Source organism: Oryctolagus cuniculus, chromosome 6 (assembly GCF_051225735.1).
Source record: "Oryctolagus cuniculus isolate XC-2025 breed Fujian yellow rabbit chromosome 6, ASM5122573v1, whole genome shotgun sequence".
NCBI classification, from domain to species: Eukaryota; Metazoa; Chordata; class Mammalia; order Lagomorpha; family Leporidae; genus Oryctolagus; species Oryctolagus cuniculus.
Window position 1 is genome coordinate 30720486 of NC_142872.1, and position 17729 is coordinate 30738214.

The following is a 17729-nucleotide window of genomic DNA, read 5'->3' on the forward strand; positions in this document are numbered from 1 at the left end:
CAGGAGCAGGAAGGAGGGACCAGGCCTGGGAGGCAGCTCCAGATGAAGGGACAGGGCCCCAGAGAAGGGGCGCTGCCTCTCCAAACAGAGGGCGGGGCCCTGCTTGGGGAGGGGAGACAGAGGTGGCAAAAGCTTGCTAGGTTCTCTCCCCACACAGCTTTCCCTGCTGCTTCCTGAGAAGGGGCACACACTGTCCCTTTTCCTGGCACAGGGAGAGAGGGGTCCTCCCCACTCACCCCCTTAAAATTGTTCTGGACCTAGAACTGCTGGCCTGGGTTCTCTTTTCCAGGACCCCTCAGTCGTTAGACAGGGACCACGGGGTACCTTCCCTCCCCCAAGAGCTCGACACCCTCCCTGGAGCTGCAGCTCCTAGATAGGGAGGCTGTGCCGCCCCAGGACCCGGTGGCCGCCGCTGACCCCATGGCGTGCGGCTCTCAAAGACGCCATTCATCTGTGGGGGCTGAAGGCACCATTGTCCCGGGCGGGGTGGGGGGAGTGGTGTGGGGAGCGAGGGGTCTCGACTCAGAAGGAAGGAATGCGTCTGGAGAGGTTCCCCCGGGGCTGCGGGGCTCAAAGCCCTCACCAGACCTCCATTGGGACCCTTGTGTGACCCCAACCCCCTCGCAGGGGCTCCCGGCAGCCTGCGCGCCTCTGCTGCTGGTGGGGGAGCCGCGCCTGGACCCTGTCGCCTGTGCTCTTGAGCCGGTTCTGGGGCCTGGAGCTGTCCAGCACCTCGGGTCCTGAAAGGTGGCTCGTTCTCCTAGGCGTCATCGGATGAGGCGGCCTCAGCACCCGCCTGCTGTCTCGCGAGTATTCTCCAACCTGGGCTAAGACCACAAAGCCCCCATGGCCTGGGTGGGCTTGGCTGCAGCCCCCGAGGTGGAGACCCACGGTGCTGAGGACCGACCTGGGACACAGCCTGACCTCTGCCCCATCTGAGCAGCACTGTAGACACCCAGACCACTCCCCTGAGCCCCGTCTTAGACCTGGGCAGGAAAAACAACCATCAGAGGTCAGGCCCCGCACCTTCACCCTCCCCGAACCCCTCCCTGCATCTCTGCCTCTGTTTTCCTCCCTCTCCCTCCCTCCGCCTCTCTTTCCCTCCCTGCTGGGCTGGGGGCTGCTGAATTATCATTTCTCAGCTCTGCTAATGTGCTCCCTGCTGCGGGGAGGGATCATAATTCTGGGAGATGATTAAGTTTCAAATTGTTTTTCTTTGTATTGTTGGAGATGAGACTTTAATGCGGTCCCTCAGCTGGGCGGGGTGGAGGGAGGAGTGCCCCCATCCCTCCTCTCTTAGTTCCTCACTGATAGGCCATATCTCCCATCATGTTGTTTAGCATCCCCTCTAAACTTGTGTGTGTGGGGGCAGTATGGGGGCATGAACTCAAAGAGGAATATTACAGTATGGTGGTGAGATATTCTGGTTTTAAAGTTAGAGAAGTCAGAATTCAAATCCTGTCTCTGCCCCTTACTACCCTAGTGACCGAGTAACTTAAACTATCTGAGCCTCAGTCTTTTCACCTATTAAATGGGTACAGTAATAGTCACCTTGCAGAGTGTTGGTAGGATTTAAAATGGTAATGCATGCAAGCTTAGTAGAGCATCTGGCTTATATACAATTCTGTCAATGGTGGTGGTCATTGCCACCACCCCCCATTCTGTGTGATCTTCCCTCCCCCAGGCTCTCTGACTTTGTTCTGCAGCTCAGTGGGTGTTTATGTAATGCCTACTGTTTTTCAGGCACTGTGCAAAAGAGACTAAGTTATCCAGGAGTGAAAAGTTGCCGTTCTTGCCTCTCTGTCCCTCCAACAGCATTTCATTCACCTCCTTTCCACCTGAGTTCACTCCCATTGTACCCTCCCACCCACCTCAGCCCTTCCTGCATTAGTCTCACTCCATTTTCCTTCTTCCACTGTAGTCTTATGATTTCACCTCAATTCTTATCTTCCTAACACGTAGGAATCTTTTATCTTCCACATCATTCTTCATCCCATTTGGGGCCATCATAGTGAAGAAGGGTTGAGTTTTTAAACTAGGAGACAGAATCTTAAATCATGGTGTGTGTGTGTGTGTGCATGTGCATGTGTGTGCGCATGCGGGCATGTCTGAGGAACACACACATAAATTCACATTCGACAGTGAGTCTACAGCAGACTCCCACGTCTTAACTGTGTGCTTGTTTGCCTATTTCCTATATATAGGCCAGACAAACCTTGAAATATAAATCTATTTCTTTGCCTATCTATCTGCTCTGTGCCTGCCTCTATCCTTCTGGAGATTTGTTGTTTTAAACAGCTTTATTTAACATTTTTAAAGTTTATTTTTTATTTATTTGAAAGGTACACAGAGAGAGAGAGAGAGAAAGAGAGAGAGAGAAAGAGAAAACATACAGAGATCTATCTATTGGTTAATTCCCAAATGCCTGCAACAGTTGGAGCTGGGCCAGCTAAAGTCAGTAGCCCAGAATTCAATCCAGGTTTCCCACATGGATAACAAGGACCCAAGTACCTGCTGCCTCCCAGAATTCATATCAGCAAGATGTTGAAATCAGACATGGAGCTGAGATTCAAACCCAGGTACTTTGATAGGGTTTGTTAGGTATCCCAAGCAGTATCCCACCTGCTGTGCCAAACACTCACCCCAAAAAGAATTTTATTTGAGATATAGGTGGTATACAAAGAACTTCACACATTTAATATGTATGACATTATGAGTTTGGATATCTTTTGTTCTGAATGGGAAAGCTTACTGGTTATTAGTAAGAGAAGTTGACTTATAATAATGTACAGATGATTTGCAATGGTTCAATTTAACAATTTTCTTTTTTTTTAACTTTACAATGGTGTGAAAGTGACATTTATTCCATAGACACCATGTGATTTGGGGGACTGTGTTATGGCATAGCAGGTTAAACTGCCACCTGCAGTGCCAGCATCACATATGGGCACTGGTTTGAAACCCAGATGAACTTCTGATCCAGCTCCCTGCCAATGCACCCAGGAAAGCAGTGGAGGATGGCCCAAATGCTTGGGTCCCTGCACCCACATGAGAGACTCAGAAGAAGCTCCTGGCTCCTGGCCTCCCACCTGCCCAGCTCTGGCCATTCATTCCCTAAATGGCCAAAATAGCTGGGGCTGAGCTACAATGAAGCCAAGAACTTGAAACTCCATCTAGATCTCCCACGTGGGTGGTAGGGGCTCAAGCACTTGGGCCATCATCTGCTGCTTTTCCTAGTCACATTAGCAGGGAGCTGGATCAGAAGTGGAGCAGCTGGGACTCAAACAGGTGCCCATATGGGATGCTGGCTTTACCCACTGAGCCACGAAGCTGGCCCAATAGTGGCTTCTTTTTTCCTTTCATTTTCTCCATGGCATCATCTAACAACAATCTGGGACTTGGTTGTCAGTGCAGAAAACAGAAACTCTTCTAGATACTTTAGACTGAGGGAAATTTAGTATAGAGAATGAAGGCTTACAAAATTGTTGGAAGGGCTTGTGGAATGGATTCCTAGAAACTACACTAGGAGAGCTAATAAGTCTGCTGTGACTGGTAAAATGGAGACTCAGAAGGCCACCCCTGGAACTACTGAGTACAGGAACAAAGTGCCAGAAGTTTGCTGGTCAGGAACAGGGAAGCAGAGACCAGGAGGCTGGCATGGCTGTTACGGGAGAGCCTGTATCCACCTGATCCGGCTTGCCAGCCACAAGCCCAAAATAGCAGGAAAGGGCCTCTTCCTTCTTTCTATCTTTTAAGTACACCTGACTGTAAGGGAGCCAGGGAAATGTAGCGTAGCATTCCAGTCTCAGTAACACATTAGAAGGCAGGAGGGAGAGAGCCTGCATGGTAATTGACCACCCTCAACACTAATGTGGACCCTGCCCTGTAAGAGTTCACAGACTAGAGGAGATAACACCAGGATCAATGCAGGCTGAAAGGAGGAGCCAGAGGGGTCTGCTTCCGACCAAGTTTAATAGTGTGAGTCTGGGACTGTGTAGCTCAGACTGACTCCAGGTCTAATTTGGGGCTGTGGAGGTCAAACTCTGAGGATCACTGGAGCAGTGAAGCTAAAGCTGGTGCGCTGGGGAGAGAGGGGAACAGGAGAGACCATGACCCAAGGTCAGAAAAGTGCAGCCCTCACTTTATGCAGAGCTCTGAGTGCAGCCCCAAGAAAACCAGGTCCCCCCACAGCGGCTGCTCCTCTCTCACACCAGCTGTTTTTGTTTTATGTGGCTCACTTGTCACATCAAGGCTATTATTCCAAATTGTGTGCCCAGGAGAAGAGAAATGCAGAGGGAAAAGACTCAAAGTGGGCCCATCTTTCTTTTTAAAAAAGATTTATTTTTGAGAGGCAGAGCAACAGAGAATGAGGGAAAGACGAAAAGACAAAGAAAGATCTTCCATCCACTGGTTCACTTCCCAAATGGTCACTACAGCCACGGTAGTTCTGGGCCAAAGCCAGGAGCCTGGAACTCCATCCAGGTCTCCCATGTGGATGGCAGGAGCACAGGGACTTGGGCCATCTCCTGCTGCTTTCCCAGGTGCATTAGCAGGGAGCTGGATTGGAAATGGAGCAATCAGGACTCTGACCTGTGCTCTGATATGGGATCCTGGCATTGCAGGCAGTGACTTAACCTCTCTGTGCCACTTCGTTGACCCCTGTCTCCAGTAGCAGGGCCAGGAACCCAGGAGTGACTTGCTAGGGAGTTTTGAAGAACGAGTGCCTTCAAGATGTCTGCATCTGCTTCCACCTGCAATTCCAGATATTTTGACATCTCTCCTCTAATTCCAGCAATCAGAAGCCAGGTGCTAGTGGTTCTAAGATAAGGAAATAGTGGTCTCGTCCAAGATAGTGAACAAGTCCCAAGTTCATTAAATGGCACCAGTGTGTAGCTGTTGAGTGAGTATGGAGAGTCTGGTCTCTTCTCCAGGGCTTATAGGGAAGGTAACACATCCTGGTGGTTAAAAGCTGGACCTCAGACTCCCGCCCTGGCTCAGTCGCTTCCTAGTTGTGTGACCTCGGGTCATTACTAATTCTCTCCAAGTGGGTTGCCCCATGTGTAAAAATGGAAATAGCAGTGTACTTACCATACGAGATGGTTGTGAGAATTGAGATAGTTATATAAAAATATGTGCAGACAGTGCATAGCCCGGTGCCTGGCAGAGAGTGAGCTTTCAATAAATGATAACTAGTCGATTCTACTTTTGTTATTCTTACAAGTTCTCTGACTACAAGGAAGCATAGGGAGCCTTGTCCTTACCCAAGGCTTGCTTCAGAATCATGAGTTCTTAATCATGTTCTAGAAACGTAGGGGAGCCAGACCAGGCCAGGATGCTTCTCACATCTGTTCTCTGTGGCTGAGAGGTCTCTGACTCCTTATAACAAATGCTGCTCCTGTGAGGGCCCACTGGACACTTATCCCGCCCCAGGGAGGAGGACACAGTGTTACCCTGTGCTACGAAGTGAAAGAGGTTGTGTTTCCAAACTCGTGAAGATGTTGAAACTGCAGTGTCATGCATTAACGGTTCTAAGAGGGTAGAAACTGAATCCAATTATGACCAAGCTGACTAATGCACCCTGGCCAGCGAGGAGCGGGGAGACTGGGGGATCCTCAGAGGCCCCCTGCGCTTTCCCTCCGTGTCGGCTCTCCTTTCCCCAAACCCTCCAACTTCCTTTCAGTTTGGTGGAACATCTACTCTGTGCCAGGTACTGCACCAGCTCCGGGGTACAGTGAAGAGCAATCTATGAGGCTACAAACTATACAAACACAGTCACACCAGTCACACAATCCATCATTTAACTACAGTCACAATCGGTGCTTCCAAGGGAAGTGACAGGGAGTAATGAGGGTGGCCAATGGGGGAACTTGCCATCCCTGGTTAGTTGGGGGCAGGTGGTGGGCTGGGAAGGCCAGTTCACACCTGATGAATGAGGAAGGAGTCAGCCAGCCGAGGAGAGGAAGTTCCCTGGGCAGAAGTGAGTTCCTGCCAAAATGTTAGATGATAACTTTATGGTGTGTTGCTTTGACCAGAGGTATTTGATTCTTAACTGGGGACTCCCAAAGGGATAAATATTTAATGGTGGGAGTTTTTGAGAGGCGTGTGACCAGCTGATAGCATCGGGAAGCTTTCTCACCCGCTTTCAAACCACACCATGTGGCTAGGAGGCGTGCCTCTGGGTGTGGAGTGTGTGTGTGTAGGAGTATGAGTGAATGTTTGTGACTGTGAATGTCAGTGCAGGTGTGTAGGGATAAATGCAGAACTATAATTAATAGTTTTAGCATCTGGGCCAAGCAAAAGAAATAACTTGAAATTCAGGGATATGCCAGCCATGGAGGGGTGGGGAGAGAAGGAAGACTGTCCCCACATGCACAGGAACCTCCAGCAGTTGGATTCCTGTCCTTGACTTTAGCCATTCCAGGTCATCCATCTCTGCCAAGTGTCAGGGGCAAGCTAGTTGGCACTTCTAGAAAGTATCAGTGTGAAGGTGGGAGGAAAAGGCTTTAAAATTGGCATGAAATCATCTTTTTCCTTAAAGATTTATTTGAAAGTCAGAATGACAGAGAGAGATGGGGAGACAGACACATACAGAGAGAGAGAGATCTCCCATCCATCGGTTCACTACACAAATGGCCTCAAAGGCCAGGACTGGACCAGGCTAAAGCCAGAAGCCTAGAACTCCAATTGGGTCTGCCAGATAGGTGGCAGGGGTCCAAACACGTGGGCTATCTGCTGCTGCTGCTGCTTTCCAAGGCACTTTAGCAGGGAGCTGGATCGGAAGCAGAGCAGATAGGACTCGAACTGGCACTCTAGTGTGGGACGCCAGCATCACAAATGGAGGTTTAACCCCATACACCACAATGCCAGCCCCCAAAAAATCATGCTTTAAAATATTGGCAGCTTCCATATTTTGTTCCTGGGCCCCTGGTAAGTGCATCTTTATGAAGACTCTGAATGTATGTTTGTATGTATGCACATGTGTGTGCGATGACTGTATATACTTCCAGGCACAGGAACAGATGTTTGTGGACCACAGTATAATCTGTGGTGACTGAGAGCCCCTGTGAGTCAAAGGCCAAACATATGCATTTCTGTGTTTCTCTCCACTGCCCACTCTGCCAGTGTCCACTACGATCATGAGAGGCAGAGGCTGGGATTATCTGCCCGTCAGGGCTGAGGGGCTGAGCTCCTTCATATTAACAGCGGACTGGAAAGGTACTGACTGGCACAAGACAAACAGAAATCATAGGCTCACATTCACCCCCATTCCACTCAGCAAGGGCCACCCGCTGCACTGTGTGAGCTCCTCTCATTCAGCTGCAGACGTGCTACTGACACAAAGCTAATTCAGCACCGAGGCACTGGGGAAGGAGTGAAGTCTCCACCTGCAGCCTGGTCACTCCGCTCGCTCTCTGGCGCTGCAGTGCAAGGCGGAATCCTTGAGTAGGGAGTGGCTGGGGGCCTCCTGTGCCCTTCTCTCCTCGCAGGCGGTGGGCTTTCTACAGTTGCTGGGGTGCTGTTCTGTCTCCTTCTTGATGGTACCCTCAGGTACGGGCTTCCTGTCCCCATCCCTGAACTTGAACCTCTCAACAAACAAGCTCTCTGCTGTATCTCTTTGCACAGAATCAAAAGCTACTGGTGCTGTGTGTGAGTCTGACAGTTGAGCCAGTGAGGCTGAAGTATTTGTGGAGGAGAGGGAACCCACGGTTGATATATTAAGTGATAGTCTACAACCCATTTGACTTTCTTCTTTCTCAAAACTAAAAATTACTCATTCAACATCTAAAAGGTATTTGTTGATTTTCTATCTTTCTTCAAATACTCAATACTTAGTAAGCACACTGACAGTAGTGAACCAGATCCTCACTTTCCTGGGCTTAATAGTGCAGTGAGAAGGACAGGCTTAAAACAGAAACACACGTGAATGAGTGTATGGTCAGAAGTTGTTCCTAATGCTGTTTATTTCTACTCATTCATGTAACTGCAAATTACATGAGAGAGAATACCAGTAAGGAGCAGGTTTTTCGAGCCCTGAGGGATGAGTAGCGGGGGGAGCAGGGTGCAGAGGGTAGGTGAGGGGTACAGAAAGCCAGCTACTTCATGCTTGGCTTCTTCCTTCAAGCGGTGAATGAACTTTTCTGGGGCCTGGCAGGAAAGGAGGCACCGGGCAAGAAAGACCCGAGTTCAGATCTTCCACTTGCCACCTTACAGTTGGGTGGCCTTGGGCCAGTAATTCCCTTTGATTCTCAGTTATTTCATCTATAAAACAGAAATGCTAATATTCCCCGGTTTATAAGACGGCTGTGAAAAATTAGGTGAAATAATGTTCGGAGGGGCTTACCAGTGCTTGGCGATGATGAGTCAATAAATTACCACTATGGCCATTAGGATTATCCTCAAATGCTCCAAGTTCTTTATTATCCCAGGCCTTGGCACAGCTTGTTCCCAAGGCCTGGATCTCATCTCCTTCCCTTCACTCACACTCATCTTTCAAGTAACAGCTGAAATGTGTTTCCCTGGAAGGGCTTTGCTGACCCCTAGATCAGTGGCTCTCAAACTTGAGTGTATGCAACAACTGCTGTGTGTGTGCCTGTGTGCACGCGTGTGTGCTCATTACAAAACAGACGCTCACTGTTGACCAAGTGCTGCTTCCTTAGGGGAAGCAGAAGCTGAGTGAGAGACACAAGAACTCTCTGTACTGTCTTCGCAACTATTCTGTAAATCTAAAATTATTCCAAAATTTAAAAAAGTCCTCAAAAACACAAACTCATACTATTTAAGGAAAAAATAAATAAATACTGGCAAGGATATGGAGAAACTGGAACTTTTGTTTAACATAAAATGGTTCAGCATGGGAAATAGTAGAGTGATTCCTGAAGAAATTAAGCACAGATTTGCCGTGTGGCCTGGCAATTCCAGTTCTGGTGTAAATGAGGAGGCCTGAGAGCAGGGTCTCGAGATATTTGCACACCCACGTTTGTAGCAGCCATGCTCGCAAGAGCCAGAGGCGGATGCTGCCCAAGTGCTCATCAACAGCTGAAGGGACAGACGAGATGTGATTTATACACACAAGGTACTGTCATCAGCTTCAAAAAGGAAGGGGGTTGTGACACATGCCACGACACAGATGAAACCTGACGACACTGTACGAAGTGAAGTGCACCATTCATAAACAGATAAATAACATGAAGTGTGCAGAGGAGTCAGTTCTACAGGCATAGAGGAAGTGGTGGTCGTCAGCACCAGGGGGAGAAGGGAATGGGAGCCGCTGTTTAGGGGAGACAGCGTTTCAGTTTTGCATGATGAAAAAGTTCTGTAGACTTCTACAGCATTGTGAGTGCACGGAACACTGTAGAACTGCACACTTAAAAACAGTTCAGATGATAAATTTTAATCCTGGATTAAATTTAAATATATAAAAGGCACACAGAGAGAGAGAGCTAGACCTTGCATGTGCTAGTTCACTTTCCAAATGCCTGAAATAGCCAGGAATTCAGTCCACATCTCTCTCGTGGACCCAGGTACTTGGACCACAGTCTTGCCACCTGGGTTGTGCATTGTCAAGAAGCAGGAATGAGGAGCAGAACTGGGACTCAGACCCAGGCACCCCAACAAGGCAGCAGTTTAACCACTGTGACAAATACCTCCCGCTATTTTTTTTTTTTTAAAGTAGATTCCTGGGCCCTACCTTCAGAGATTTTGACACCATCCAGAAATGGAAAAGTAGATCCCAAAATTCATGTGGAATTGCAAGGGGCCTTAAAGATCCGAAACAATCTCGAAGAAGAACAAAATTGGAGGTCTCACACTTCCTGATTTCAAAACTTATTATGTAACTGCAGCAGTCAGAATAGTGTGCTATTGGCATAAAGGCAGACATGTATTTAAAGGGAATAGAATGGCCAGTCCAAGGGTGGGCCTTGTACCACAGTGCGTGAGCTGCCGCTTGGGATGCTAGAGTGCCTGGGATCAAGTCCCACCTCTGCTTCCTGTCCAGCCTCGTGCTCGTGCACACCTGGGAGGCAGCAGATGACAGCTGAAGCACTTGGGTCCCTGCCACCCATGCGGGAGAACCCGACTGATTGCTGGGTTCCTCTCTTCCACACGGCTCAGCCCTCACTGCCATGTGCCCTTGAGGAGTGAACCAGTGGATGGAAGATGTTTCTCTCTCTTTCTCTGTCACTGGCCTTTCAAATAAATGTGATATAAATAATTTTGAAATACAAGATGTTAAAAAAGAATTGAGAGTTCACAAATAAATGCATGCATCTCTGGGCAGCAGATTGTTGGCAATTCAATATCCACGTGCCAAAAAAAAAAAAAAATACTGAACTATCTCACACTATACACAAAAATTAACTCACTAAAGAGTTTCCCAATAGCTGAACACACAAAGCTACCTGGAGGCTGGCATGCCTGGAAGGGGCACGGATGCACCGTGTTCTTTCCCACATGCTTTGCCCTATCCACCTCTTCCATCTGCTGCTCCTGTGCACCCCTGAAGACATCTCTGTAATAAATGGGAGTCACATGTCCACTCGACATCCCAGGTCAGGCATTTGGTGCCTATCAGAGACCAAGGACAAGCCCAGGAGCTGTTTTTCCAAAGTATGAATGTGTGATTTGTGTAAGAAAGAAGAGTTGCAATAAAAACTCTGGGCATCTACATCACGATTGTGCAGTCAGAGATTCCTAGATGCCCCACCAGCAGCCCTGGCTGCAGTAGACTCTTGGGGTTCTGTTGCATCTGCTGGGTCATAGGCACAAGCAGGAGAGCCGCTTCCATCACACCTGCACCATCTCTGGTCCTCGGTTCGTTTCCTAGTGTTATGCAACAAATTTAGTGGTCAAAAAAAAAAAAAGGGCAAGCAAAAAATATAACTCATTATGAATCAAAGGATGAAAACTATAAAAGTCTTAGGAAAAAAACATAAGGGTAAACCTCCATGCCTTTTAATTTGGCAGTGGTTTCTTAAAAATAACACCAAAACCACAAGCAACAAAAGAAAAAAAATGGATACATTGAACATCAGAATTAAAAACATTCGTGTGTCACAGAGACTGTACAGAAATAAAAGGAAATTTTTCATTTTATTTATTTATTTGCAAATCATGAGTCGAATAAGCTTCTAATATCCAGAATATATAAAGAACTCTCACAACTTAACAACAAAGACAAGTAACTCAGTTTTTTAAAATGAGCAAATGACTTGAACAGAGCTTTCTCCAGAGAAGGCATACAAGTGGCCAACAAGTGTGTGGAAAGATGCTTAGCATGATTAGTCCTGAGGGAGATGCAAATCAAAACCACAATGAGATACCACTTCACACCCACTAAATGGCTGTAATTAAGGAAAATAATAAGGGTTGGCAAGAATGTGGGGACCCTGGAACCCTCATACGATCCTAGTGGGATTGTCACATGGGTCAGCAGCGGTTCCTTAAAAGGGTAAACCTCACATTGGAGTGCACTGGGTTCAAGTCCAGGCTCCATTTCCAAGCCAGCTTTCTGTTAATAAGCACCCTGGGAGACAGCAGATGATTGATGGCTCAATTACTTGGGTTTCAGGCACTTCTGTGGAAGACCCAGGTTGAGTTCTAGGCTCGTGGCTTCTGCCTGGTCAGCCCTGGCTGTCAAGGGCATTAGTGAACCTGGCTGTCAAGGGCTGTCAAGGGCTGGACAGAAAGATTTATTGGGGCCGGTGCTGTGACTCACTCAGTTAATCCTCCGCCTGCAGCGCCAGCATCCCACATGGGTATCAGGTTCTAGTCCCGATTGCTCCTCTTCCAATCCAGCTCTCTGCTGTGGCCCAGGAAGGCAGTGGAGGATGGCCCAAGTGCTTGGACTGCTGCACCTGCGTGGGAGACCAGGAGGAAGCACCTGGCTCCTGGCTTCGGATCAGCATAGCTCCGGCTGTGGCGGCCATTTGTGGGGGTGAACCAACGGAAGGAAGACCTTTCTCTCTGTCTCTCTCTCTCATTGTCTAACTCTGTCAAATAAAAAAAAAAAAAAGAAAGATTTCTCTGTGTCTGTCTATCTCTCTGCTTTTCAGATAAATGGGGGAGGAACAAAGGTTAAATACAGAGTTGCCAAATGACCCAGAAAGTCCATCCCTAGGTGTATACCCAAGACACTTGAAAATAGTTACTCGAATTAATGCTTGTATAGGAATATTCATAGTAGTAACACTCACAGTAGCCAAAAGGTGGAAACAACCCAGATATCTATCAGTGAATGAACTGATAAGCCAAATGTGGTATAAACATATAATAGAATATTCTTCAGCAGGAGTGGAAATTGTGGTGCAGTACATTAAGCCCCTGTTTGAGAAGCCCACATTCCATATCAAAGTTCCAGTTCAAGTCGCAGCAACTCCATTCTGCTCCTGAGAAGGCAGCAGGAGACGGCCCAAGTACTTGGGTCTCTGCTGCTCACACAGAACCCCTGGATGGAATTCCAGGCTCCTGGCTTCAGCCTAAGCCAGCTCTGGGAGTGAACCAGCAGATGGAAGATGTCTCCCTCTCTCTACCTTTCAAAGAATTTGATCTCCTATGGATGCTCTTCTGTAGATCCCCTAGTCTTTTTGTCATGAACACTGTAATTGTGATTAGTCATCCTGCATCTCTTTTCTCTGGACTATAAACTCCATGAGGATGGAGCCCATGTCTGCCTTCCTCATGCTAACATCCCCAGCATTCAGAGAAAGCCTCTGCTCTGTGGATGTGGGGTGATTTGAATGAATGGGTTGGATTAATTGGGAGCGAGCATAGTAAAAGAGGAAAATGCTAAGGAGTCTCTTGCCCAGGAACCCACAGTCTAAGTGGGATTAAACCTTCTGTCCATGACTTCCACTACGTGACAAAGTGTGTCAGCCTGCTGTAGAGAAATGAGCACAGTGCAGTTGATACTGTGGCTTGAATGTCCCTTCCAAAACTCACACTGGAATGTCATTGCCACTGTAACAGTATTCACAGGGGGGCCTCTAAGGTTTGATTAGGGTATGAGGACAAAGTCCTCATGGGTTGGAATGGATTGAGGCTATTACAGTGGGAGTGGGTGAGTTATCAAGAGTGGGTTTGCTGTAAATCTGACCCCCTGTTGTCCTCTCTCTCCCTCCCCCTCTCGCCTCCCTCTCCCCACTACACCACATGTGATGCCCTCTGCCGTGTCACGATCAGCAACATATTCTATTGGTATGACCAATATCACCAGTTGTGGCCCCTTGGTCTTGGGCTTCCAGAACTGTGATTTACCCAGTCGGTGGATCGAGAGAGCTGGGAAGCAGCCTTCTCCGGCACCCCAATCTGGGCTCCCTGTGGGGAGGCTCATCTGGGAGCTCACGGCCATGCCTGGGCACAGCAGGCGTGGGTGTGAGACCCTCAGGCGTGGCCTGCAGAGGTACACATCTCTGTTGGCATCCCTAGAAGGAAGACGGGCCAGGTTCTGCTGACCTCCCTGGCTGACCCCAGCGCCGTCTGGCTGGGTGACCGCTCCTATTTGGCTGCTTCCACAGTGCCTCAGAGCTCACAGTCAGCAGAATGGCTGCCCTCGCCATCGCTGAGCTGGGCCTGGGCCATCTCACTGTTGCCTGTGCTGGCTTCCGAGGCCTTGTGCACACTGCAGGATGCATACTGCAGCCAGGAGGGTATAGGTGAGACATCCAGGACTGGCTGGAACCTCAGGCCTGGGCCTCTCCCTGGAGCCAGTACAAATGTGATTTTCTCATCACTGCTTTATTCCTGTCATTCAGGTCCCCTAGAGTCAAATAACTTTTCTCCCCCTCCCCCGCTGTGTCCTCTGAGGGAGAGAGTGAGGTTTTCCAGCCCCGCTCCTCTAGGCCTGTGACCATCATTTAACCCTAAATCAATCAACATCCCCCACCCCCGTACATGAACACACACAGGACACCATCAACACAGGAAGTCAATGTGCTTCAAGGGAGAGTGGGAGCTTTTCTTCATTTAGCATTGGCTGATTATCCGGCCTTCTTCAGTCCTTCCCAGTGAGAACCTCTGTGCGCCCAGCAGCGGAGCACAGACATTTACATACATTGCCTCATCCAATTCTCGTGAGCCCTACCGTGTGAATGATGTTGACACCTAATTGTGAAACATAATGGACATACAGAAGACGTCTCAAACATGTACAAGAGCAACTTAACAAATAACTGCCCCTTAATATGTTAATCTATAATGTATCTTGCATACATTTGATCTGTGATAAACATTCACTTGCTTCTTTACAGTTTTATTACTCATATATCTATTTCTGAATGATGTAATTTAGTTTTTTGTTGGTTCGGAAACAAATACATGGACTCATACTGTACATATTCTTCTGAGTATGTTTTTAATGAATCTTTATTTATTTATTTATTTTGACAGGCAGAGTGGACAGTGAGAGAGAGAGACAGAGAGAAAGGTCTTCCTTTGCCGTTGGTTCACCCTACAATGGCCGCAGCAGCCGGCGCACTGTGGCCGGCACACCGCGCTGATCCAAAGGCAGGAGCCAGGTGTTTCTCCTGGTCTCCCATGGGGTGCAGGGCCCAAGCACTTGGGCCATCCTCCACTGCACTCCCTGGCCACAGCAGAGAGCTGGCCTGGAAGAGGGGCAACCGGGACAGAATCCGGCGCCCCGACCGGGACTAGAACCCGGTGTGCTGGCGCCGCTAGGCGGAGGATTAGCCTGTTGAGCCGCGGTGCTGGCTTTCTTCTGAGTATTTTTTAAAAGATTTATTTAAAAGGCAGAGTAACAGAGAGAGAGAATCTTGCACCCCCTGGTTCAGTCCCCAAATACCTCCAACAGCCAGGGCTGAGCCAGATGGAAGCCAAGAGCCTGCAACTTCAGCTGGGTCTCCCATGTGGGTGACAGGAACCCAGGCAGGTGGGCCATCATCTGTTACCCCCCAGGTACATTAGCAGGAAGTTGGTTCGGAAGCAGAGGTAAGATTTGATAACAATCAGCAGCTTTATCTATTTGTTACAATATCCATCTCATGTGTTTTTTGTTTGTTTGTTTGTTTTGTTTTTTGTTTTGTTTTTTGTTTTGTTTTGTTTTGTTTTGACAGGCAGAGTGGACAGTGAGAGAGAGAGACAGAGAGAAAGGTCTTCCTTTGCTGTTGGTTCACCCTCCAATGGCCGCCGCAGCCGGCGCGCTGTGGCCGGCACACCCCGCTGATCCGAAGGCAGGAGCCAGGTGCTTCTCCTGGTCTCCCATGGGGTACAGGGCCCAAGCACTTGGGCCATCCTCCACTGCACTCCCTGGCCACAGCAGAGAGCTGGCCTGGAAGAGGGGCAACCGGGACAGAATCCGGCGCCCCGACCGGGACTAGAACCCGGGGTGCCGGCGCCACAAGGCGGAGGATTAGCCTAGTGAGCCGCGGCGCCGGCCCATCTCATGTTTTGAGTAGTTTTTAAATGTACACTTATCTTCATGATACGCATTCATTGTGCTGCCTCCCATGTCTGGAGCTAACTGATGTCCTCATTCCATTATGTGAGCTACCACAGTGCATCTTCCCATTCACTCTAGAAGGGTGTTCATGTTTTCTCCCCTTTGGATATTATGAAAATTCTCTTTCTCTTTTTTTAGAGTTTGACTGAGGTTTTCTTTTTAATGCTTATTTGTTTATTTGATAGGCAGAGTGACAGACAGAAAAAGAAAGACAAAGGGATAGAAAGAGAATCTCCCATTCCCTGATTCATTTCCCAAATGCCTGCAACAGCCAGGGCTGGGCCAGACTGAAGCCAGGAACCTGGAACTCCATCTGGGTCTCCCACATGGGTGGCTGGAGCCCAAGTACTTGGGCCATCATCCACTGCCTCCCAGGAAGCTGGGTTAGAAGCATAGAGCTGAAACTCAAATTAGGCATTCCAGATATGGGAGGCAGGCATCCCAAGAGGGGGCTTAACCCACTTTGCCACAACACCTGCCCCATTAGGAACATTCTGGCACATGGGTTTTGGGGCATGAGGGTCCATAGTTCTCTAGGGCATAGAATTAGTAGTGTTGGGGCCAGCACTATGGAGCAGCAGGTAAAGGCACAGTCTGCAGTGCCAGCATCTCATATGGATAGGTTTGAGTCCCAGCTGCTCCACTTTTAATTCAGCTCTCTGCTATGGCCTGGGAAAGCAGTAGAGGATGGGCCAAGTCCTTGGGCCCCTGCACCCACAAGGGAGACCCGGAAGAAGCGCCTGGCTTCTGGCTTTGGATCAGCCCAGCTCTTGCTGTTGCAGCCATTTGAGGAGTGAACCAGCAGATAGATGACCTCTCTCTTTCTCTCTCTCTCTCTCTGCCTCTCTGTAACTCTGCCTTTCAAATAAATAAATTAAAAAAAAAATAGTGTAAGTACTGTGTTGTAGACTCGGGCATCTTCAGCTCTAAGGGTCAAGTCCACAGCTTGCTTTCTGAAGCGTATGTGATAAGTGATCCATTCTTTCCACTCAATTTAGTGTTAAGGCTCAAGAGCGTTCATCAGGCCGGCGCCGCGGCTCACTAGGCTAATCCTCCGCCTAGCGGCGCCGGCACACCGGGTTCTAGTCCCGGTCGGGGCGCCGGATTCTGTCCCGGTTGCCCCTCTTCCAGGCCAGCCCTCTGCTGTGGCCAGGGAGTGCAGTGGAGGATGGCCCAGGTGCTTGGGCCCTGCACCCCATGGGAGACCAGGAAAAGCACCTGGCTCCTGGCTCCTGCCATCGGATCAGCGCGGTGCGCCGGCCGCAGCGCGCCGGCCGCGGCGGCCATTGGAGGGTGAACCAACGGCAAAGGAAGACCTTTCTCTCTGTCTCTCTCTCTCACTGTCCACTCTGCCTGTCAAAAAAAAAAAAAAAAAAAAAAAAAAAAAAAAAAAAAAAAGAGCGTTCATCAATAGCCCGGCGTCACCAGATCCAAGGGCTTGGAGGTAGAGTGTACACAGAGTGAATGTGACCTTGACTCACTTCTTCCATGGTGTGTCCACCTCACTATCTACCCTCTACTTTAATTAAGGCATATTCTACTGGTATGATCAGAAAGCTAGTAGTAACTCAGTGGTTAAAAAATACAAATAGTTATGTGTCTCTCAGGATCTAAGGAGAGTGCTGCAGATTGGCAGCAGTGCTGGCCACCATGGCCATTAAACATCAAGGTTACCTTGGAGCCTTGTTGTAGTGGTTCATGTCCTGCTGGTAACAGAGTGGGAGCCCACATAGAGTTTTATGGGCCCCCTGGGATGGGTTCCTTATCACTTATTTACTAAGTCACGTGGCCAAATCTTGCTGCAGTGGAAGCTAGAAAATGTCGAGCTGACTGGACAGCCACAGCCCCATCACCTGCCTCACCGTGGGAGAAGAGAATGGATTGTGGTGGCTAATAGGATGTCAGCCATCTCACTGCACCGTACTACCCCCTGCCCATCATCTCTGGGGCTCTCTCTCCCCTGCTTACTTTGACTAATGAAGGCGATAGTTTCACTCTAGGTGGCTGCTGTGCCACGTGAGCAGAAGTGCCCTCCTATACCATCCAATTTTCTTCAACAAACATACTTGAGGGCTTACTTCCCATAAGGTACTGAGCACATAGAATGGTATCATGCGTGCTTACCATGTGTGGAGTTTCCAGAAAACAGCATACTTGCATGAAGGGTTAAGGGCATGTGCAAAACAGGGTGAGCTTCAAACCAAATCCAGAGTCTCGTGGTGTTGGCACTGTAGCATAGTGGGCTAACCCTCTACCTACAGCGCCAGTATCCCAT

General features: G+C 48.8%; 1 long non-coding RNA gene across 1 annotated transcript in view; it reads left to right on the top strand.

The window, feature by feature from the left end:
• LOC149126085 (uncharacterized) overlaps nt 1–12019 on the top strand; it is a 17113-nt gene extending 5094 nt beyond the window's left edge. Inside the window, exon 2 of the long non-coding RNA XR_016236219.1 lies at nt 11797–12019. This is a non-coding gene — a long non-coding RNA (uncharacterized LOC149126085). The remainder of the gene's footprint in view (nt 1–11796) is intronic.
• The last annotated feature ends 5710 nt before the right edge of the window (nt 12020–17729 follow it).